Source organism: Ailuropoda melanoleuca, chromosome 14 (genome assembly GCF_002007445.2).
Source record: "Ailuropoda melanoleuca isolate Jingjing chromosome 14, ASM200744v2, whole genome shotgun sequence".
NCBI classification, from domain to species: domain Eukaryota; kingdom Metazoa; phylum Chordata; class Mammalia; order Carnivora; family Ursidae; genus Ailuropoda; species Ailuropoda melanoleuca.
This window is the reverse complement of record NC_048231.1, coordinates 71896620-71921507: the sequence shown is the minus strand read 5'-3', so window position 1 is coordinate 71921507 and position 24888 is coordinate 71896620. Positions and strand designations below refer to the sequence as shown.

Sequence of the window (24888 nt, the reverse complement as noted above, 5' to 3'; positions counted from 1 at the left end):
AACAAATTAACATAGAAAGAGGACAAGCATCCTGTTGAGCGTCCCACTGAAAATCAGGCACTAGAGAACTCATGTCTTTCCTTAATCCCAAGGCCTCTGTGTATCTTCCTATCCACAGCCCCAGATGATTCACACTGCCAACTTTTTACTGCACTGCCACACTAAAACACCCGCCACACTCAACAAATTTTATACTTTTCACTTGGTCCCACTCAATCCCATGTGGTGTTTTGAAAATATGTAAAGGGAAAGCGAGGCTCCAATATTTTTCCTCTCCTCATAAATATGGCATTTTAAATAAGTTTCATACATATTCATCCTTTGCTCTTTCTTTTTTCTAAATGTTCACCTATAGCTTAAGTTTTATTCATACCCTTCTCTGGTTCCCTGGTTTGAACTGAAAAATTGAAATGTAAAATATTAAGCAACACTAAGGTATCTAAAACTCACCTTTCAGTGTGAAGCCTAAAAAGAAATGAAGACAATCTTCCAGTAATTTACAAGCAAGATAGTAAAAGAACATATCCAGCCTAAATAAAAAAAAGCCATAGGAAGACAGAGCAATCTGTAAACAGAACATTTTTGAGTAGTGAGGGACTGATTTGTGCGAGCAATTTGTGATGTCAGTGTTATTAATTTAAAATCGCACTTCAAACATTCAATCTTATGAATTCCCAGGTGGTTTAGGACTTTGCCAAAGTTTCTAAAGAACTCAAAGATCCTTATATATTGGTTCCCCTCCACTACATGTCAAAATGTGTCCAGAACAGATGAACTCCATCCAAAAATCATTATTTTTTTCTTTCTTTTTCCCTCTCTCTTTTAAAAAAAGAAACTGAGCAGGAAATCTCACTTAAACAAGCTGTCTCACGACATTTCTGGCAAATCCTGATTCCAGCTAAGTTGAAAATATCTCAAGAGCAGCCTGTCTTACAGAATTTCAGTGCTTCCACTCCTGGGAAATGCAGAAATAGATGGATATGTGGGATTCAAAAGCTTCAAAACACCTTCAGAAAAAGCATCTTGATGTGAACTTCACAGTGACCTGATTTTATGTGAGAAACATATGCTGCCCCTCATGTATCAGTGAGCTATTGCTGTGTAACAAATCACCACATATCTCAGTGGCTTAAAACAATAAGCGTTTTTAACAGCTTATGAGTCTGTAGGTCAGTCGGGCAATTCTGTTCTTGGCTGGGCTAAATCATAAGTCTTCAGTTAGCTATACGTAAGGTAAGCTAGTCTGCTGGTCTTGGCTGAGTTGTCTCACATGCTTGAAGGTTGGCTGGCTATGGGGTAGTCTAGGATGCCTCTGATAGGACAACTGGCCTCTTTTCCACGTGGTCTGTCATACTGCATCAGGCTATTCCAGGCCCGCCTATTCTGAGAGGGCATAAGTGTGTAAGGCCTCTGCAGGCCTAGTCTCAGAAGTGGTACATCACCACCTGCCACCTTATTTCTTTGGTCAAAGTCAATCACAAGCCCAGCCCAGCTTCAAAGGATGGAGACATGGGTTCCCAATTCCTGATGTAGTCACATTGCAAAGGGTATAGATACAGAAACCATTAAGTGGAGCCATTAATGTATTTATCTACTACACCTCATTTTTAAAGAAGCACTTTTTGAAGAAACCATAAAGATTTTTTTTTTAAATGTGCTCTCCAAAGTTCACTTAATCACCGCCTCTTCATCAGCCACTCAGACAACACTACGAAATGACAGCTGTGTGGATGCATGATTATTACCTGGAATTTAGGGAGAAAAGAAGAAAAACAAAGACAGATATTAAAGTAGTGATATTTAGAAATATATAAAGATTTACATTTATTATCCTCCCTGTCCTCTTCCTTGAGCATGTTGGTGATGCAGCATTTCTTAAAAGCACACCATTATTGTGCCCAGAATGTCTTCCAACCCACTGCCCCTGATTGTGCAAGTTTATATGAAGGTGCTTTTTTCAGTCTTACCAGATGGTGTCAACAGAAGCTTTTCAGAAAAGAATCAGTATGCATATCCTTTTCTCAAATGGGCCTTATAAGGTGTATTGACTGAAATATTACAAAGTTATGGCTGTCAGGCTATACCACCAGAAATAATAACCAGGTCCATGTATGGGTGTTCAGTGACAGCTGGACCTAACTCTCACCTGACCCACAGTAATTGTAAGACTTTGTTGGTTATAGAATGATTTCAGAAATGTGAAAATAACGGATAACTTCACATTGATGTAATATGGTATAAAACATCACTGAATTCACTGTACAAAAAATATTTTTCCAGAATACCACTGTAGGTTTTGATACCATTGCCCCCAAACAGCTCTGCTAGGCTTGCTGTTTTCAAACTGAAATATCTTCTTTAAAATTTGTCCATTTTTGTCTAATTGGAGAATCCAATTAGAATGATCATTTCAATTGTTTCCAAAGAAGATTATCTTTAAGGATCTGCGTGAAATCACCTCTAGAGAAACACATATTCCTTTTAGAGATCCTTAAATTACTGGAATGCATGGAGCATGGGGCAAAAAGGACACATGGACATAGCATTCAGGGCACTTTTGTTCTTTTATCTTTACCTTTTCAATAAATTAGTGTCTCAAAGTTTAACCTTCGTCTCTAATCCATCTGGGGCTTTCTTTCATAACTCACTCCAGAAGGAACATTAGTGGATGTGAGTTTTCTCCCAGGGATTCGCCCTCCTTCTGTTTTAAATCAAAAAATGCTTTTGCAAATTAGCCAAAGGAGACAGGCTATAAGCTTCCTGTAAGAATCCTTCAGTGTGCCCTCTGGACTTTTTGTCTGGCTGTTCTCGAAAGTTGTGCAAGGTAGGATGGACACTGAATCTACGCGGATCATGTCAACAGCACATTTGGGGGCAAACACAGCTTCCACAAAAACAACAGGCATTGCCGAGTTGCTGCAACTGAAAATACACAGCGTAAATGCTTGCCAAGCGGAGGAAAGCAGGTAGCTTTTAGATTTTTATGGTGAAAAAAGTGTTTAGAGACCATGTTTGTACATGCTTGTTATTTTACTGAGGAGGAAACTGAGACTAATTATTTTTTCATTGAAAACATAATTGTTGGGGTGCCTGGGTGGCTCAGTCAGTTAAGCATCTGCCTTCGGCTCAGGTCATGATCCCAGGGTCCTGAGATTGAGCCCCATGTCAGGCTCCCTGCTCAGCAGGGAGTCTGCTTTTCCCTCTCCCTCTACCCCTCCCCAAACCCTTCTTGTACACGTGCTCTCTTCCTTGCTCTCTCTTGCTCACTTTCTCACTCTGTCTCACTCTCTCTGTATCTCAAATGGGTAAAATCTTTTAAAAAGGACAGAGGGTGGGGGCTTTCTGGAGAAGAACAGCCTTGGGTTGGGTGTTGAAAGAAGTAAAGGAACTACTGAAAACGATACAAATCTTCCTTTATTTGTGAAAAGTCTTCTTAATATTTAAATATAGTTTTCTAATCTAGTATTTCATTCCTCTTCTTTATGGATCCTACTTGTACGTACTCAAGCCCCCTTGTTTCTCTTTCATATTCACCATTTCCATTGTTTTTAATTTTGTTCATTCCATTTCTTTGTGCTCCCTATTCTTGATCCTGACCTCTGCATCTCTTAGGGCTGTTGTTCATTTATTGGTTTGCTTGTTGGTTTGCTTGTTTGTTTTCTTCAGTCTGTTCTCCCTTGTTCTGTAAGTGTGCCCTTCTCTGTGATGGTTTTATTTTTCTCCTCCTTTTCTTTTGTAAGCTGTTGCACTCCTGATCCTATCTCGTTCTAGCCTCATGCTTTATCTTCCAGGACCTCTGGCACCTCCACATTGTTCTCCCTTGGATTTTTATTCGATAAAAGCATTTGTATTCTACCCCCAAAACATCTTGGTGATCTGTTCAGTCGTATTTTCCATTTAATCTATGGTAACTTCTGAAATGTGTGCTCTTGTTGAGGTATCCTTCCCTAGTAATATCCCATTTTTGTTTTTCCTGTGCCTTTGATTATTTTTAAAGATAGATTTTCTGTGCTTTTCTGTTTACTACTCATCTCTGAATGTGGAAATTCTCCAGCTCAGCTGCTGGTGGTAGGCTGGAGTTTGCAGGGATTCTCATCATGGCTGCTGGTGGGGTGAAGCATGTGAGATCTCATAGCCATTTGTAGCCATTTCTCACCAGCAATCAAGGCAAGCCATGCAGGGCCTTCCACGCTGCAGACTTCTTTTCTACTTGTCTCACCAAAAACTAGCTTCCTGCAAATCTGAGTTATGGAATCTCTTCAAACAGCTTGCTCCTTTTGAGCCTAACGTTCAGCAATCATTAGGAAAGCCCACAGTGGCATTCCTTCCAAAGCTGCTTACCCCTCACTGCCAGGCAAGACTCCTCTGAGCACTCCACTAACGCATCATACATGTTGAGGTGTCCAGTCTGGCTGGTGGAAACGGGCACTATTCTGCTCCTGTCTGAGCACCAGGTATGCTGTCCTATAGTCCTTCTGGGTGGTTCTTTCCCAAGTCAGGAGCAGTTTCCTCATGGCCCATGCTGATCCGTGTTCTGCTGAATCCTCACAGTCAGCCTCTGCAGATGTCCAGGCTGGTCTTTGTGGGCAGCTCTCTCCTCTCTGTGTCTGTCTGCCCTGCAAACTCTAGCCACCTAGACTTCCTCAGATTCCCAACCCATCTCCTTAGTTCAGGGTGTCCACTGGGCTCTGAGTTACCCCTTCCTGCTCCAGAACCCAAAATTCTCTAAAGGCAGTAAGTGTGGGAAACAGTAGGACTTACTTCATTTTTTCCCATCTTTCATGGATCACAGGTTCTTGGAAACCATTGTTTTATAAATTTTGTCCTTTTTTCAGTGGGTTGTTTCAGGTGAAAATGTACATCTGGTCCCTGTTACTCTATCTGGCCACAGGAAGAAGCCTGGGTTATAGTAATCCATTGTTTAACCCTCACTTTCTTGCTTTGAAAGACTCATTCCAAACAGTATCCAGGAAAGCTCTCCCCGTTTCTGTTGTTCCAAGAGAATTGCTTGTTTTATTTGTCTGAATGCACCACTTAGGATGGAGTCCTGGGCTCTGCCTTCGTTGTCTGAGATATTTGCCAGTCGATCCTCTCTCAGCATGACCCTGTACCACTGCCTAACCTTCACTGCATGGGCAGTCTGTCATCCTATATTGTGGATAAGAATAACAGATAATTCTAGGTGTGTTGTTTCACTTTTGCTTTTCATTTTCCTTTATTTTGGGGAGAAACCATCATGTTGATTCAGCCTTCCCTCCATCTGATGCTGAGCTCCTCAGGAGGTAAGGACTCTAACCTGATATGCATAGAAGTCCATGCACATGACACGAAGCTTGCACATGGGGGACTTTACGGGGTATTTGCTGATGATAAAGAGGAATGCAAGGAAGTTGATAATATCTGAGGAAGAACAAGAAAGAGGAAAATGATAAGGACTCAGCAGAACAAAAGGTATAGTTGAGTAGACATACCACCTATTCATTCATTCCAATTTGAATAAAAGTCTAAATATATAAACCTAAGTATTTTTAAGTTAAGATGTGCATTCTAGAAATGTTTAAATAACCATCCAAATAATCATGGCAACATGCAAGGCAGGTAGATAAAGGAAGAGGAAAGACATCTAAGAAAACAAAGCACATGAGACTATAAACATGGCACACAATATCTGCTTGTATTTCTCAAAAGCTCAGTAAGAGAAGCAGCTTTCCTCCTTGCTAACTGACACTCCTTATCTTGGCTTCTATGAAGCATTCACTAATGGAAATAAAAATGAACCAAAACTTAGAAAAATGTGATAGTGTCAACTACACTCAAGGAAAAAATATAATTACTTAGTCATTTTAATTACACATGCAGAGTAAAGCAATTGCTTGCAATTTACTGGTGTATGCCAAAAACAACTTAATATTAATAAATATTTGTGAGAAATCAATTTGTAAATTTTAATTACTTAACAAAAGCAATAAAATAATTTTTAATTAAAAAGTATGTATGCCCATAACTAAAATGATCCTTTGTATTCCAATACAACCACTTCTTTTAGAACTGAAGGATAACATTTCTGAGCCCCTAATTATATATAAATCATGAGGGAGAAAAGGAGCTAAATACCATATTGTCTCTTCCCAGTGAAAAATTAGGAAAGAAAATTGCTAAAGGGAAAAAAGTGGGGGGTAAAATAGTCATATTTCAGATATTCTCTTCATGTCTTGTAAGGAACATTGTCTTTTTTTTTTTTTTTAAGTCTAGTAAGTTGAAAATCCAAAGTACGGAGGACTGCCAAAAGTAATCTATAACCTTGAAGTCCTGAATGCTCCTTCTCTGCTCTTACCACCATGTCAGTCTCCATTGGGCTAACTCATTACAATTCTTAGTGAATGAATTAATTGGTATTTTCTTATTGGAAATTGCAACCAATTTGTGGAAATTAGTACTGATGACTTTCAAAAGACATAAATGGTTGTGTGATTCTTATTAATAATCCCAACCACTGATCAGTTATAATTGGAAAACAACAACTTACAGAGGGGTGGATTAGTACTCCGCCTTTCCCCTCTGTGTCCAGAGGAGAAGGTTAAGTGGGATGACCTGACGTTGCCATCCCAGGAAACCTGGACTCTTCAACATCCCTAACACAGCAAATCACATAATAAAGCAGTTTTCCTTATTCTCATCCATTTATACAAAATTCTTCCCCTTACTGTTATATGCCAAATCCTCCTCATTGTTAACAAAGGAAGCTCATAGAATGGCATTATTCTAGTCCTCTACACAAGTTTTATAACTAGGTTCTCTGCTGAATTTTTTAAGTTTCTGAAATCCTTGGTAAGAGTTTTATTGAATCTTATGCCTTCTTGATAGAGCCCTGCAATAGCGGAAGCTAGGATGGGCTATGAAGGGGAACAAGAAAAGGACATTCTCTAAAGCAGACCTGTTTTCTGTGAGATGATTTACCAAATGACCTCGTTGGCCACAGTCCCTCAACTAATTTCAATCTGAATATGGGAATAAGGTCAGACACCACCCACAATGTATACCAGAGTCATTCCTCTGATAATAGCAGATTAGCCCTGGGAAGGAACACGTATCAGCCTGAAAAATTCATGAAGATTCGAATCTGCTGCCTAATTAGCTACAGTGGTTGATACTGAAGAAAAAAAATAGCCCACAACTAACAATGTCAAATTAGGGGCATTTGCTAGACCTTTCCATTGAATGGCTAAATCGATTGAAATATCCAGATGTCCAGCTAAAGGAATGCAATTGTGTCCACTAGAAAGTTTTTCTGTGATTATGCCAAAACTTGTGAGTATAGGTGACTCATGAAGCATGAATTTAAGTTAAACCCACTGTCAAATGAGATATATATGTCTATGCAATAGGAATTCCTGATGTAAATTTCAAATAAATATGAATCAGGAGCAGTAGACTGACCACACACACACACACACACACCACATAAGCCTATGCTTGAACACTTCTAGTGAAATGTGTAATTATACATCATAAATACATCAGTTCCCTTATCCCAAACAAGTTCTATTCCTCTTCAAAATCTTCAACTTACTGATTCCCTAGAACCCCAACAGGTAGTCAATGAAGAGAATAATAATAGACTTTATAACTGCTAAAAACTTGGGAGAACCTGGCAAGAATTGTCACATGGCAGACTTTACCCATTCTTCTCTATGTGCAGACATACAAGAACCAAGGAGAGAAGGGGAATTTCCTGAGAGAAAGAAATTATTTATAAGAACTAATGGTGCCTCTTAGGAGGGCATTTTATTAATTTTTTCTTTTCCATGTGGAATGGCACTACATAAGCAACTGTGAAACAACACGCCTAGATATGATAAGGCTCAGAAGCCCTGGTACAAGTACAAATGCACCTTTTTGCTTGGGATCTAGAGGATTCAGAGGAGTCAAAGGGTTGTGGGAAAAGACAGAGAAAATTAAACAAGAAACAGGCTGCTTACGTTGTTCTAGGCTCTAGACTTAATAGTGCAGTAAAAGAAATCTTGAAGTTTCTTTCCCTGATATCCAGCACAACTCATCTTGGAAAGAAGGAAAGGTCTACCCAGGAAGAGACAATATGCATTGCTTCAGGCAGTCACATCTTATCATCTCTGGGGAAACACAGTCTAATGATGAATGGATGAATGGAGTACACCAAAACCTGGAAAAGAAAATGGTATTTCATTATTAAACTTTATAATTGCTAGATTTTCATACTTTATACTTCATACTGAGTCATAATTGACTTTCCTGTAATGCACATATACTGGTTATTGAAGAAAATATGTTATGCATCTATATAGATTTAGATAATATATGCATATATTATGTTATACACACACATACATACATGCTAATCTATGTGCTAAGTGATTAAAGGAAGGATCCGAAGAAATATGTGACTTTATCTGACTTCGTGAGCCCAGAAATTGATTTTTGCAGATAAGATAAACATACAAAGCATACCTAATAAAAAAGCCCAAGAAAAATTTCCCAGTGAGTGGGATGGTTAGTAAATGAAACAAGAATTGATAGTAGTGCATGATAGCTTGATGTGTTTTTTAAACGTCTCCTGAAGGAGATGTTAAAGGATGGTGAGGGTTTGAGTCAATGGAGTTGATGGGATATGTGGGAGGGGGAGGATCAGCATGACAAAAGGTATAGAGGTGGGTGTGTGAACACTTCTTTGTAAATCAGTGGATTCCATATTAGTGGTTGCCTAAGAGGCAGGCCTAACTTGCAGGCCTAACCTTGCACAAACCAATGAGGGGGCTGCCTGACCCTAACCTAGACTTTACCTTTTCTGACCTTCCACTGCTCTACTCAGTAGCTCACCTGACCATCAGAAGGAAATGGGAAAGGGGGTTATGGGCCACACAAGCCCAACATTTTGCTCAGGGCATATGCTTGATTTAGCCTTGACCAGTGATCCTGGAGTGGTCAGGGTGTGATTATGTTGGTTTATTCGTATTTCTTTTACCTGTCCTAGGCTCGGTACTACCCCCTTAAATGACCACTTTGTACACTTTCTCACCTGAGCATCAAGCAATGCAAAGAGTTCTAATTGCTCCCACACCATGTCAATGTTGAAGCTAGATTTTGAAGAGCATTCTCTATAATAATGTTGATATTTAACACATTTGCACTAAGACAAAATGGTCCTTTTGGTTGCATTTTAGAAAATCCCAGGTCTCTGGCTGTGCCATCTGTTCAAGACAAGGTGTAATTCCATTGCTTTGGGGTCCTTGGGCCTCCCCCTGGTTATCTCTTGAAATACAGCCCATTTGGATACCAGTTCATGGCTGTACTTTCTGTAGATCCAGAAAGAATAGCTTTTAGGAGAAAGCAAAAATCAAAGTGTCCAGTCAAGTCATTTGTCTGATGTGATATCCACAAGTTGGCCTTTCTTATTCTGCTATAGATATTCTAAAGTTACAAAAGAAAGAACTAAGGAATAAAAACAAATAACTGTCAAAACAAATTCAGAGATAATTCTTCTCAACCCTCAGGGCATTAGGAGGGACCCAGAAAGCATGGTCTTAAATAATTCAGAGAGATTTTCATTAATTTAAGGTTTTGGTTTGGGTTAAAATCCACATTTCCCTAGGATGTATTACTCTAAATTGACACAGATCATGTTCACTTTAGAGTGCCAAAAGAACACAACAGCAGGTTTTATTAAGGAGAAACAGAACTAGAGGTGGAGAGTCATTGGTTCTGGAAAACTGAAACAGAGAAAGAACCAGAGTGTCAGGAATACAGACGAAGAAAGCTAGGACCTCAAACACAATGATGACCAGAGAACAGCTTGCGGCTTCCTGCATTTCAGTAAGTGATATGGGAAGGTTCAGTGATGGTAGAATGCCTGGAAAGTTATTAAGAGAAACTTCTGGGACTTCATGTGTAGCTGGGCTGCATTGGCCCAGTTTATCCCAGATGTGGCTATACCACAGCTAACAAATCCTTTTTTTTCCCTTTTTTTTAAATTTGCCTTTCCCCTCCCCTTGCGGGTTGGTTAAAAAAATATATTCATTCTGAAGATTCAAGAGACTGAGATTTCTCCTGTGGTATAAAAATGAGAAGCTTGGCTCCTAGGAAACACAGAATGGGGCTTTGCACTCATTTTTTTCACTCAGGCAGCCTTTGCATAACATTCTCTATTCTTCCTCAAAAGCATATAAGGAAAACCTGGCTGTGAATGGGTTAAAATCTTTTAACCTTTCTTTCCATTGGAGTATTATGCAACGGAGATGCACACCCTCCTTCCCAGATCATGTCACCTTACTGTTGTATACTCCACCAAGCTGGAATTTGGGGAGACAGGGAGAGCTGGAAAGAGAAACAAAATGGTGTCAAATGACATAATAATAAAAGAAGAGATGTGAGAGAGAGAGACTGGAAAAAAATATGAGGTTTGTTTTAGAAGTCAAGAGAGAAGGGGAAGGTCCTGGTACTAACACCAATTGGTTTACTGAAACTATGACTTTTATGATCTTCTCCAGTATTGTCAGTAGTAAAGTACAACAGAGGGAGGCCAGAGGAAAGGCAAGCCATCACCTGTCATCTTACCCGCAATCTGGACGTCTTTCTCAGCTGGCCCTGGAGACTCTCCACAGCATGGCCCAGCCTGTTCTTTAGTCTGTGCCTCCTCTTGTCTTTGACTCATGTCCCAGGATCCTCCTCATTGCTCATGCCATCCCCTCTTCTGAAGCATCCTTCCATCTCCTTTCCACTTCCCTACATTCCATCTATCCTTCCCCATGTATGTCACAAGTCTCTCCCTTTGTGAAACTCTCACTGTCTCTTCCCATTAAGTGTGATGTCTTCATTCTCTGAATAACCAGTAACTTACTCAGACCATGCTTTCAGCACTTAGCATGTTATATCTTATTTGCTCCAAAAATGTTTACTGAACACAGACTTTTTGTCACACATTGTTTTAGATGCTGTTCGCTGTTTTCATAGAGTTGAAGGTTATTTGTATCCTGGCTCTCTAAAGTCCCTTAAAGGAGGGACTGTTTCATTCATCTTTGGATCTTCTGCACATCTACTGTACTTAGAAGAGACTTAGTAAGATCTGTAGAATCAAAGAGAATAAATTCAAGCAGCAATATTTTTTTCTTTCTTTCGAGGATTCTGCCCCATAAAATCAGTCCTTGGTTCTGTTAGTATGAGTGGTTCCCTGCCTCTAACATAGAGAGCTTCTTTCTTTGTCAGGAGAACAAATGGGTAGAACAGATGCTGAGGATGTTAAGAAGACCCTGCAAGCTGTTCCATTGCTGTAAAGGTCCATGAATTCGTTTCCAAGACTTTGTGAATCTCCTAATATATTGTCTTCCCTTGTTTTGTTTTCTGTAGGTTCTCTAAGGCATCTATAACCTCCGAACATTGAAGAATATAGCAAAGAGAAATTGTTCTTAGCTCTGAGGAAAAGAACTACTGGGTCACCATATTATCATTTGACCATTCTCAGGAGTTTCTCTGGAGCATTATCTTTCAGACTGAGGGATTCTGATCTGCCCTGGGCAATTAAAATGCACTGGTGGTGTTGGCCAGAGGGACCCTTGAGCTGACTATGCTCTCTGGAAGGGTAGATAGCATTTCCATCGTGTTCAGTCCTTTTTGAGTGAACTGTGTTTGGTCTGGGGGATTGTGCCTGGTAGACTCTCAATGCATAATTTATCTAATAATAATAATGAATAAAAGGAGAATGAAGTCCAAATTTGGTAAACAGTGGTGAGATTATCCTGGAACAAGATTATCAACCAGAGTTCAGCAACCTTGGTTTTGGCTTCTCTGCACTTCACTAACCCATGGAATTGTCATCACAAATATTGATAGTTGCTGATACCATGCAATGCAGCACCATCTCCACCATGTGTTTATCTCCTCTTTAGAGGTTTGCTTGAATGAGGAGCCCCATGGTTCTTGGTGCAGAGCTGAGACCATAGAGATGGGCTGGCATGAACAAGAGGAAACTGTTCTTGTAGGGATGTATGTGGCCCAGCTACTGTCTGAAGTCCCTCAGACCTTTAATATTCTGAAATGCATCAGCTGTATCTTTCTTATAGCATGTAGCCCCAGATATGAATTGCCATTTCTTCAAGGAAGACTTTTTTCAATCATATTTTCCCCCAGTTTTGAAAAACAATATTCAAAAAAGAACTCAGAGAAGACAGCACATACCAAGAAGTAAAATAAACCATTGTGTGCCATGGTTCCATGATAATAGATGGTGGCCTTTTCCTTCCATATTTTGTTATAAATATAAATGTTAGTAATTATCATGGGATAATCAGTAGGTTATTTGTGGTCCTCTCCAAACTCTAAGATCTTTTGGTTTAACAACGAACCGTGATTCAGACCTGTCCCCCAAATCCCAAATCTAAACCTTTAGAATTTATTTTGCAGAAAATCATGATTCCTAGTATTTGACTCCTCGGGAACTTGGACTTAGCATTAGCAACTACTCTATTTTCCGTAGATCATGTTTTCACATTATTTCTTACAATTTCTGGAATAATGAATGAGTATTTCGATGTGCTTATTCCCTCCAGTTCAATTACTGGAATCTTGGTGCTGGGGTAGGAACCTAGATGGCAACTTGGAGTCAAGCAGGAGTGTCTCCTCATGCGAACCCCCATATTATGCTCTCTGCTCCAGGGCTGTGATGCCAGATTTAGGGTGATGGCCACATGGATGCTGAGCCCTTTATAAGGAAAAGTCTCCCTAGCAGGAAAAGGACATAAAGGATGCTTCCTTAGCTTTATGTTTTAAATAGATTTTTCTTGCAGAGAATCTTTGTTAGAGGAAATCGTCCAAATGCACCAAAACAAAGTATGGCAGATTACTTTGGCAATTACAGGTCTCAGCTCCTGTAACATGAATTTCTTTTGGAAAGAAATGTAAGTGATATCTTCCCACCACGTAGCACAAACAGTTTCCCATAGATTTACAGGAAAATCAACTTCCCAGGAAGATGGGTGGGACCAAATGATGACCCCTTAAGGAAAAAAAGGCAAGTCTAACTCACTTTTCTGGATTTATCCAAAAGCAAAGTATTTGGAATTCAGAAAATCTCAGGAAGTTGATTAACAAAAAATAACATGAATGACTAGTGAGTGGTACATCCATTGATGCTAAGAAATAGGTCAAATTCCATTAAGAAGGACTGTGTTAATAAAAATGTCACTGTGGAACGTGGGGAATAACAGGTCAGTTGCAAGTAAATAGGGTCAGAAATTTCTGCCCAGGCTAGGAAAGCTGGAATCTTCCAGAAAGCTGCCAATACAGAGTTAGAAGAGCAAAAGGACCAGGTTAGTCAGAAGATACGTAGTCACCACCACTCATGAGAGCAATGCAAAATAAGTAAGCAGTATGGAGTTATCCACTCATAATATATAAGTAAGTCACAAAAACTAGAGTGCAAAAACAATATTCATTTGGCTTTGTAGTATTTTTCTTTATAATTATCCCTCAAACAAAAATTTTCAGTTGTTGATTTTTTAAATAAAATCAATCTTACTAAAGTCCTCGTAAGAAGCTATGCCCCTCACCATGCCTAGCACCTAAGACATTAAATAATTTTTTACTACTTTTTAATTGATTAATTGATATTAGGATGAAGGAGAGTCCAGTTTCATATTAAAATTTTCCATGAATAATTCATTACTATGTCATAAACTTGAGTAAATTTTGGCATTCAGGGTTTTCTCTTACGTGTAAATTCTAAAACCAGAATGACTTAAAGGGCGCTGGGAGGTCTTAAAATAATTTAAGAAGGTCTTGATATTCACTTAAGCAAATATCCTTAACATCTTGGGACTCCAATAGTTTTAAAGATCTGGGGTATTTTAAAGATCTGCATATCCTATGGGTCATAAAAGAGACACTGCCCTGAAAACTGTCAAAATACTATGAACACTGAAAATATTACCATGATCATTACCCTAGAAAATAAACACCCTGATGAAAAACTAGGTTTTAAAAGAGACATATCACTCTTCACATGTGTTAATTCTGGTGGTGGAAGCCTGGCAGATCCCTAAATCTACTTCACCCCAAGGATGTGTGCACCCATCTCTCTGATACAGTCACCCAATACAGCACCCAGCAGGGCCATGCCATTTATTGGTTCTCACTGATGGTGTTTTCTGTAGAGCAGCATGGATATTTGAGTTTTTGTCCTCCTTTGAAGTTAAGCAGCTGTGTCCCACTGACTGGCCATGACACCTTACTTCACCTTCTTGCAGAAACTATATTTTCTTGGTAGACTATCAATTGCTGTCTTATAGCTGACCACCCACAGAGCTACAAGCCAGGGCCTGGAGGACTTGACTACAGTTTAGCATCCACGGAGGGTGAGGGCAAAAATGTGTGGTTCCCTTCATGGCAAAAGAAGCGTGAAGATTGATGATGACTGAGCAATGGATCAACATTTTGCTTGAGTACCTGTCCTATGCCTAATGTGGAGGGCCAGGTTTACAGAAAAAGACACAGTCCTTCCTTCAAGATCTATGCAATCTAGTTGAGAAGATAAATATAAACATGAAAATTAGCACAGAACGTAGATTTTCATCTTCATAAGGATTTGGATGGCACAGAAAACAAATGGTAAAGGAGTTCAGGAAAAGTAAGCTGAGAGTGTCAACGATAAGGGAAGTTTCACGGAAGGAGCTGAACTTGCGCTCTGCCTTAAGAGGACAGGTGGAAGTTAGAAGGGGAAGTGAGGATGCTGACCCATACCAAGCAGATGGGCTGTGTGGGGAATAGTGAGATAATGAAAGGTCTTGACATCTTGTCAGAGAAGTTTAGACTCAGTGCAGCTGGAATTAAAGACTCACTAGAGATTTTGAGCTGGAGAATAGCCCGAGTACATAAAACAGCTGAAAATACAAAATGGCAATCAGTCTGGGACTTTTCTCATGGGTACAGAGAACTGAGGGTTAATTCAGGTATGACAGACTGAATATTTTCCACAGCCTCTAAAGTGTACCCAAGATCTCTGTTACACACTCCCCCACAACCCTGTGTCCAATATAGGTATATGTCTAGGCCCCAGCCACAGCAAGAGCTCACTCAGGAGCAAATCATTAAGGAGAAAGAAAGTTCTGGATTTTTAAAGTAATTAATGAGGTTTATGCTTTATCCTCAAATTAGGCATTCCCTGAACTGGTGAAAATTTACAAAAATACTCCTGTTCAGAATTGGAGATAATCACTCCAGAGGAAACTAATGTGTGTACCTTTGTGAAAGGCAGAGTGATTAAAATCACAGACTTTGGAACCAGAACATCTAGATTTACATCCCAGCTCTACCTCTTATTAGCTGTGTGGCCTTGGATAAATTTCTTTACTTCTCTGGGCCTCTCAGTTCTCCATTTGTAAAACAAGAATAATATAGTACCTATCTTATTGGTATGCTTAAGAATGGAATTGGTTAATTTTTGTAAAGTACTTAAAACACTGAGAACTAAGGATAAAGTGTTATATAAATATTTGCTAATAATAAATAATAAACAAGTAATATGGAAAATGCAGAATTTCTCCTAAAGAAGGTATTGAGGTACCATAGGAGTTTATTTAACCCACTGAAGAAAGACAAACATCTTAAAAATTTTAGATCCCTGATTATAGCAGTCTATCTCCACATGGGTAGATAGAGGGATGTTTTGTCCACCAGGGACACTGGGAATATCTGAAGACACTTTTGGTTGTCACAACTGTGGTGCAAAGGCATGGGGTCTGAGGGAGCTACCGTCATCTAGTGGGCACAGATGAGGGATGCTTCTAAACATTCTTATACATAGGAAACACTCTCAGATCACAAGGAATTATCCTGCCCAAAGTCTTAATAATACTGAAGTTCAGGAACCTGAATTATAACATGCACATGTTACTGTTCATGACAAACACGGCATCATGACAAACATCACAGCAGAGTGGGAGCAAAAGGAAAGTCCTGAATGTGTCCCCTAATGCACTTCTTGTGATCTTTACATCCCTCTGCTCACCCATTTTAAAATGATGGTCACTGATGACGGTTTCCTATTGCAGGCTGTAAATAATGATAAACAAGGACTGGAAATTGGGGAAGTATTTTTTTTTTCAGTTTAGTCCATCACTATGTGCTAACGTTGTCAATATGCCCATCTTTGTGCCAAATAGAATGTGTTGTACAAAAGAGGATGAAATCCCCTCCCTCAGAAACATTCTCTCTGGCTGAGAAAACAAGAGCAACACTTAGCAAATTATTAGAGTGCCTCATACAGCAGTGTGTGACCGAGATTGAGAAAACAGCTTGACACCACACGTACTGTGAGTAGTCCTAGAAAGGAGAAATTAGCTTCATTTCAAATTTTGTGATGGCTCCATGCAGTCCAAGTTGAGCTTGTGATATTAATGGGGTTTTGATGGATGTGGGAAAGGGCATTCTTTTGGATGCCACTGGATTAGTGAAAGCATGGTGGTGAGAATATTCATGTGTGCAGGGCACAGTAAAGAATTGTCTCCGGAGTGTTATTTCAGGAGCTGAGTGTAAGGAGAACCTTGGTGAGAATAGAAAATAAGTTTGGATAAAGATGGAGCCAGTTAAGGCATTTAGATCCATCCTTGAAGGTTATAGGGAAATATATGGCCAAATTCTTCATGCATAAAACAACAAAAAGAAAAATGTGTTTTAAAACACTGGGCTATATCGCTTGAAGGCAGACTTCAGCAAGGAAAACACAGGGATGGATCATGTGTCCTGCCCTTACTGTGAGGTGAGGAGAAGGGCCTTCTGCTCTGGAGACCAGTGCATAAAGCACAAGCTGCTAAATCCGTGTGCTTCCTGGGAAAGGTGTTGTTTAACCTAGCAACAGTTTGAAGTTTATAGACATTTGCATGGCGAGATGTGCTACTGCACAGCGCCATTTACAAACACTGCCATGAGCTCAGCCTTTAGCTGGGGTGGGTATTCATGTTTACTTAGCTATCTGGGTTTTTTCTTTTCTTTCTTTCTTTATTTCCTTTTTTTTTTTTTTTTGGTTACTAAATTATACATGTAAATCAATATGTATCTTGAATTTACATATCAAATGCAAATGGTGCGACTGTCACTTTTTCTCCTGTTCCATATTTGTTCTCTGCAGAATGAATACCATATGCACCTTCAATGAATCACTCTGGGCCTTTGCCCTTCTTGCTTCTCAGAAAATCATTATGGATGAAATAGGGAGAAGAGTTCTCCAGAGCATTCCAAAGAGCCAAGCACTACACATGGCCAAACAGAAATCAAGAATCAGATAGTTCATCTGGGAACCATGTCCAATATCAGACAATAGGGGGTGACGGTAGCTGCTACAAACTGAGGAATGAATGCTCTACTTAAATATATCAAGTTTAAAGAGAAAATTAAATCTGCTGGGAGACGGGAAACAGCCCTAGGCCAAAGGGCCCAAGGGCTATGCATTGGCTGCCATCATCCTGCGCCATACACATGTGCCCACCGTAGAGATGTAGGACTCAGGCTATAATCACTAAGAGGGATCTGTTCCCCATGCCCAGTGCCCTCATCAAGGATAAGCCCTCCTATCCCCAGGTCACCAACATTCATCTGTAGTCATAGGCTCCTTATACAATGACTCTCTTCTTCTCTGACTTACCAGTCTTCTGAGGGTCCGTGGCCCCAGGTGTTCTCTCTGGGTAGGGTCCAGGGCCCTTCTTTCTATCTGCCAGCCTATCCACATTGACTTTCAGATGGCATGGCTCATTTGGACTTCTGATTACTCAGTTCAGTAGTTACCACCCAAGCTCCATCCCAAAATCCTCCCTAAGGAATCCTATCCACCTTTAATATAAAAGAACCAAATAGACCTCCAGACATGATTGCTAGGAATATTTTGGAGCAGAAAAGCAAATTAGTTCCCCCTTTGCCCTCTTCTAATTCCACCTCTAAAATTCCACTCAGCTATTTCCGACATCATCTTTCCTCATGTAAAATAATTTCTACTATTAACTGAATAAAATGGGCAAGATTAATTCTGAGATTTTTTAAAAACTAAATTTGAGTTTGATCCTTTTCGCCAAATCTCATTGCATTTTTTTTTGCCAGCTCAGTACAATTTCCCATTAAGAGCTATCAAATTCAATCAAGGTACTCAATTCTTATGGTTCAACTTTTCTGAAATTCAGTGTTCTTCTCTCCTTCTCAATGAACTTTGCTAACTACATGCATAGAGTTGTCATTCAAAGTTAGTTACATAGAACTGATGCATTTCAAGTCTTTCAAATCCAAGACAGGAGCAATAAGACCTTAATCATTTCCAAATGGAAACAAAGTTCTCCGATCTTTGACAGCCGTGCTGTGCCAGCGTCGTCGATTCCCCTGTCGTCCCATCCAAATGGTGAAAAGAACTCCACTACCTTTTGTTCTGACCCTTCCCTACCCCTCACCTATTGAAAGGATGCCTTGGAAATCCAATTATATTCGAAGTGCAGTGGCTAGTTTCAAAGACTGAAACATTTCATAATCCTCACCACTACCTTCAAGGATGAGAGTTAATGCTCAGGGTATCCTAAAATAACGCAAGCTATGTTTATTTAATTTACTTCCTCCATACCCACATGCACATATATCACTTTTTTCTTTCTTTTTTTTTTTTTTCGTGCTAGGAGAGAAAGCAAACCAATGTACACTGTAATGGAACCACTAATGAGCTGATGTTATCTGCCGGCCTCTTTAAAATTCTGTTCCCTTCCTGTTTTGCATTTGTTGGGTTATAATTTTAAATTACACGTGCATCCCCAACTTCTCCTCACCCTGCCTCTCTAGAGCTTTTTTCTCTCCCTTTCTCTGGGTCATCCAAGAATCATTTCTTGGGGGATTGGTAGGGATTCACACTTTTACACACGTGTGCCATAATTTAGTGCCCTGTGATTTTAGATTNAAGAAGAGATGTGAGAGAGAGAGACTGGAAAAAAATATGAGGTTTGTTTTAGAAGTCAAGAGAGAAGGGGAAGGTCCTGGTACTAACACCAATTGGTTTACTGAAACTATGACTTTTATGATCTTCTCCAGTATTGTCAGTAGTAAAGTACAACAGAGGGAGGCCAGAGGAAAGGCAAGCCATCACCTGTCATCTTACCCGCAATCTGGACGTCTTTCTCAGCTGGCCCTGGAGACTCTCCACAGCATGGCCCAGCCTGTTCTTTAGTCTGTGCCTCCTCTTGTCTTTGACTCATGTCCCAGGATCCTCCTCATTGCTCATGCCATCCCCTCTTCTGAAGCATCCTTCCATCTCCTTTCCACTTCCCTACATTCCATCTATCCTTCCCCATGTATGTCACAAGTCTCTCCCTTTGTGAAACTCTCACTGTCTCTTCCCATTAAGTGTGATGTCTTCATTCTCTGAATAACCAGTAACTTACTCAGACCATGCTTTCAGCACTTAGCATGTTATATCTTATTTGCTCCAAAAATGTTTACTGAACACAGACTTTTTGTCACACATTGTTTTAGATGCTGTTCGCTGTTTTCATAGAGTTGAAGGTTATTTGTATCCTGGCTCTCTAAAGTCCCTTAAAGGAGGGACTGTTTCATTCATCTTTGGATCTTCTGCACATCTACTGTACTTAGAAGAGACTTAGTAAGATCTGTAGAATCAAAGAGAATAAATTCAAGCAGCAATATTTTTTTCTTTCTTTCGAGGATTCTGCCCCATAAAATCAGTCCTTGGTTCTGTTAGTATGAGTGGTTCCCTGCCTCTAACATAGAGAGCTTCTTTCTTTGTCAGGAGAACAAATGGGTAGAACAGATGCTGAGGATGTTAAGAAGACCCTGCAAGCTGTTCCATTGCTGTAAAGGTCCATGAATTCGTTTCCAAGACTTTGTGAATCTCCTAATATATTGTCTTCCCTTGTTTTGTTTTCTGTAGGTTCTCTAAGGCATCTATAACCTCCGAACATTGAAGAATATAGCAAAGAGAAATTGTTCTTAGCTCTGAGGAAAAGAACTACTGGGTCACCATATTATCATTTGACCATTCTCAGGAGTTTCTCTGGAGCATTATCTTTCAGACTGAGGGATTCTGATCTGCCCTGGGCAATTAAAATGCACTGGTGGTGTTGGCCAGAGGGACCCTTGAGCTGACTATGCTCTCTGGAAGGGTAGATAGCATTTCCATCGTGTTCAGTCCTTTTTGAGTGAACTGTGTTTGGTCTGGGGGATTGTGCCTGGTAGACTCTCAATGCATAATTTATCTAATAATAATAATGAATAAAAGGAGAATGAAGTCCAAATTTGGTAAACAGTGGTGAGATTATCCTGGAACAAGATTATCAACCAGAGTTCAGCAACCTTGGTTTTGGCTTCTCTGCACTTCACTAACCCATGGAATTGTCATCACAAATATTGATAGTTGCTGATACCATGCAATGCAGCACCATCTCCACCATGTGTTTATCTCCTCTTTAGAGGTTTGCCATGAATGAGGAGCCCCATGGTTCTTGGTGCAGAGCTGAGCCCATAGAGATGGGCTGGCATGAACAAGAGGAAACTGTTCTTGTAGGGATGTATGTGGCCCAGCTACTGTCTGAAGTCCCTCAGACCTTTAATATTCTGAAATGCATCAGCTGTATCTTTCTTATAGCATGTAGCCCCAGATATGAATTGCCATTTCTTCAAGGAAGACTTTTTTCAATCATATTTTCCCCCAGTTTTGAAAAACAATATTCAAAAAAGAACTCAGAGAAGACAGCACATACCAAGAAGTAAAATAAACCATTGTGTGCCATGGTTCCATGATAATAGATGGTGGCCTTTTCCTTCCATATTTTGTTATAAATATAAATGTTAGTAATTATCATGGGATAATCAGTAGGTTATTTGTGGTCCTCTCCAAACTCTAAGATCTTTTGGTTTAACAACGAACCGTGATTCAGACCTGTCCCCCAAATCCCAAATCTAAACCTTTAGAATTTATTTTGCAGAAAATCATGATTCCTAGTATTTGACTCCTCGGGAACTTGGACTTAGCATTAGCAACTACTCTATTTTCCGTAGATCATGTTTTCACATTATTTCTTACAAATTTCTGGAATAATGAATGAGTATTTCGATGTGCTTATTCCCTCCAGTTCAATTACTGGAATCTTGGTGCTGGGGTAGGAACCTAGATGGCAACTTGGAGTCAAGCAGGAGTGTCTCCTCATGCGAACCCCCATATTATGCTCTCTGCTCCAGGGCTGTGATGCCAGATTTAGGGTGATGGCCACATGGATGCTGAGCCCTTTATAAGGAAAAGTCTCCCTAGCAGGAAAAGGACATAAAGGATGCTTCCTTAGCTTTATGTTTTAAATAGATTTTTCTTGCAGAGAATCTTTGTTAGAGGAAATCGTCCAAATGCACCAAAACAAAGTATGGCAGATTACTTTGGCAATTACAGGTCTCAGCTCCTGTAACATGAATTTCTTTTGGAAAGAAATGTAAGTGATATCTTCCCACCACGTAGCACAAACAGTTTCCCATAGGTTTACAGGAAAATCAACTTCCCAGGAAGATGGGTGGGACCAAATGATGACCCCTTAAGGAAAAAAAGGCAAGTCTAACTCACTTTTCTGGATTTATCCAAAAGCAAAGTATTTGGAATTCAGAAAATCTCAGGAAGTTGATTAACAAAAAATAACATGAATGACTAGTGAGTGGTACATCCATTGATGCTAAGAAATAGGTCAAATTCCATTAAGAAGGACTGTGTTAATAAAAATGTCACTGTGGAACGTGGGGAATAACAGGTCAGTTGCAAGTAAATAGGGTCAGAAATTTCTGCCCAGGCTAGGAAAGCTGGAATCTTCCAGAAAGCTGCCAATACAGAGTTAGAAGAGCAAAAGGACCAGGTTAGTCAGAAGATACGTAGTCACCACCACTCATGAGAGCAATGCAAAATAAGTAAGCAGTATGGAGTTATCCACTCATAATATATAAGTAAGTCACAAAAACTAGAGTGCAAAAACAATATTCATTTGGCTTTGTAGTATTTTTCTTTATAATTATCCCTCAAACAAAAATTAACAGTTGTTGATTTTTTAAATAAAATCAATCTTACTAAAGTCCTCGTAAGAAGCTATGCCCCTCACCATGCCTAGCACCTAAGACATTAAATAATTTTTTACTACTTTTTAATTGATTAATTGATATTAGGATGAAGGAGAGTCCAGTTTCATATTAAAATTTTCCATGAATAATTCATTACTATGTCATAAACTTGAGTAAATTTTGGCATTCAGGGTTTTCTCTTACGTGTAAATTCTAAAACCAGAATGACTTAAAGGGCGCTGGGAGGTCTTAAAATAATTTAAGAAGGTCTTGATATTCACTTAAGCAAATATCCTTAACATCTTGGGACTCCAATAGTTTTAAAGATCTGGGGTATTTTAAAGATCTGCATATCCTATGGGTCATAAAAGAGACACTGCCCTGAAAACTGTCAAAATACTATGAACACTGAAAATATTACCATGATCATCACCCTAGAAAATAAACACCCTGATGAAAAACTAGGTTTTAAAAGAGACATATCACTCTTCACATGTGTTAATTCTGGTGGTGGAAGCCTGGCAGATCCCTAAATCTACTTCACCCCAAGGATGTGTGCACCCATCTCTCTGATACAGTCACCCAATACAGCACCCAGCAGGGCCATGCCATTTATTGGTTCTCACTGATGGTGTTTTCTGTAGAGCAGCATGGATATTTGAGTTTTTGTCCTCCTTTGAAGTTAAGCAGCTGTGTCCCACTGACTGGCCATGACACCTTACTTCACCTTCTTGCAGAAACTATATTTTCTTGGTAGACTATCAATTGCTGTCTTATAGCTGACCACCCACAGAGCTACAAGCCAGGGCCTGGAGGACTTGACTACAGTTTAGCATCCACGGAGGGTGAGGGCAAAAATGTGTGGTTCCCTTCATGGCAAAAGAAGCGTGAAGATTGATGATGACTGAGCAATGGATCAACATTTTGCTTGAGTACCTGTCCTATGCCTAATGTGGAGGGCCAGGTTTACAGAAAAAGACACAGTCCTTCCTTCAAGATCTATGCAATCTAGTTGAGAAGATAAATATAAACATGAAAATTAGCACAGAACGTAGATTTTCATCTTAATGAGGATTTGGATGGCACAGAAAACAAATGGTAAAGGAGTTCAGGAAAAGTAAGCTGAGGGTGTCAACGATAAGGGAAGTTTCACGGAAGGAGCTGAACTTGCGCTCTGCCTTAAGAGGACAGGTGGAAGTTAGAAGGGGAAGTGAGGATGCTGACCCATACCAAGCAGATGGGCTGTGTGGGGAATAGTGAGATAATGAAAGGTCTTGACATCTTGTCAGAGAAGTTTAGACTCAGTGCAGCTGGAATTAAAGACTCACTAGAGATTTTGAGCTGGAGAATAGCCCGAGTACATAAAACAGCTGAAAATACAAAATGGCAATCAGTCTGGGACTTTTCTCATGGGTACAGAGAACTGAGGGTTAATTCAGGTATGACAGACTGAATATTTTCCACAGCCTCTAAAGTGTACCCAAGATCTCTGTTACACACTCCCCCACAACCCTGTGTCCAATATAGGTATATGTCTAGGCCCCAGCCACAGCAAGAGCTCACTCAGGAGCAAATCATTAAGGAGAAAGAAAGTTCTGGATTTTTAAAGTAATTAATGAGGTTTATGCTTTATCCTCAAACTAGGCATTCCCTGAACTGGTGAAAATTTACAAAAATACCCCTGTTCAGAATTGGAGATAATCACTCCAGAGGAAACTAATGTGTGTACCTTTGTGAAAGGCAGAGTGATTAAAATCACAGACTTTGGAACCAGAACATCTAGATTTACATCCCAGCTCTACCTCTTATTAGCTGTGTGGCCTTGGATAAATTTCTTTACTTCTCTGGGCCTCTCAGTTCTCCATTTGTAAAACAAGAATAATATAGTACCTATCTTATTGGTATGCTTAAGAATGGAATTGGTTAATTTTTGTAAAGTACTTAAAACACTGAGAACTAAGGATAAAGTGTTATATAAATATTTGCTAATAATAAATAATAAACAAGTAATATGGAAAATGCAGAATTTCTCCTAAAGAAGGTATTGAGGTACCATAGGAGTTTATTTAACCCACTGAAGAAAGACAAACATCTTAAAAATTTTAGATCCCTGATTATAGCAGTCTATCTCCACATGGGTAGATAGAGGGATGTTTTGTCCACCAGGGACACTGGGAATATCTGAAGACACTTTTGGTTGTCACAACTGTGGTGCAAAGGCATGGGGTCTGAGGGAGCTACTGTCATCTAGTGGGCACAGATGAGGGATGCTTCTAAACATTCTTATACATAGGAAACACTCTCAGATCACAAGGAATTATCCTGCCCAAAGTCTTAATAATACTGAAGTTCAGGAACCTGAATTATAACATGCACATGTTACTGTTCATGACAAACACGGCATCATGACAAACATCACAGCAGAGTGGGAGCAAAAGGAAAGTCCTGAATGTGTCCCCTAATGCACTTCTTGTGATCTTTACATCCCTCTGCTCACCCATTTTAAAATGATGGTCACTGATGACGGTTTCCTATTGCAGGCTGTAAATAATGATAAACAAGGACTGGAAATTGGGGAAGTATTTTTTTTTTCAGTTTAGTCCATCACTATGTGCTAACGTTGTCAATATGCCCATCTTTGTGCCAAATAGAATGTGTTGTACAAAAGAGGATGAAATCCCCTCCCTCAGAAACATTCTCTCTGGCTGAGAAAACAAGAGCAACACTTAGCAAATTATTAGAGTGCCTCATACAGCAGTGTGTGACCGAGATTGAGAAAACAGCTTGACACCACAC

The 24888-nt window shown here is 39.6% G+C and overlaps 1 long non-coding RNA gene across 1 annotated transcript in view; it reads right to left on the bottom strand.

The window, feature by feature from the left end:
* Positions 1–3508: 3508 nt before the first annotated feature.
* Positions 3509–24888, bottom strand: part of LOC117796081 — a 45733-nt gene continuing 24353 nt past the window's right edge. Inside the window, exons 3-5 of the long non-coding RNA XR_004620432.1 lie at positions 10237–10347; positions 7980–8179; positions 3509–5400 (exon numbers count right to left, since the gene is read on the bottom strand). This is a non-coding gene — a long non-coding RNA (uncharacterized LOC117796081). The remainder of the gene's footprint in view (positions 5401–7979; positions 8180–10236; positions 10348–24888) is intronic.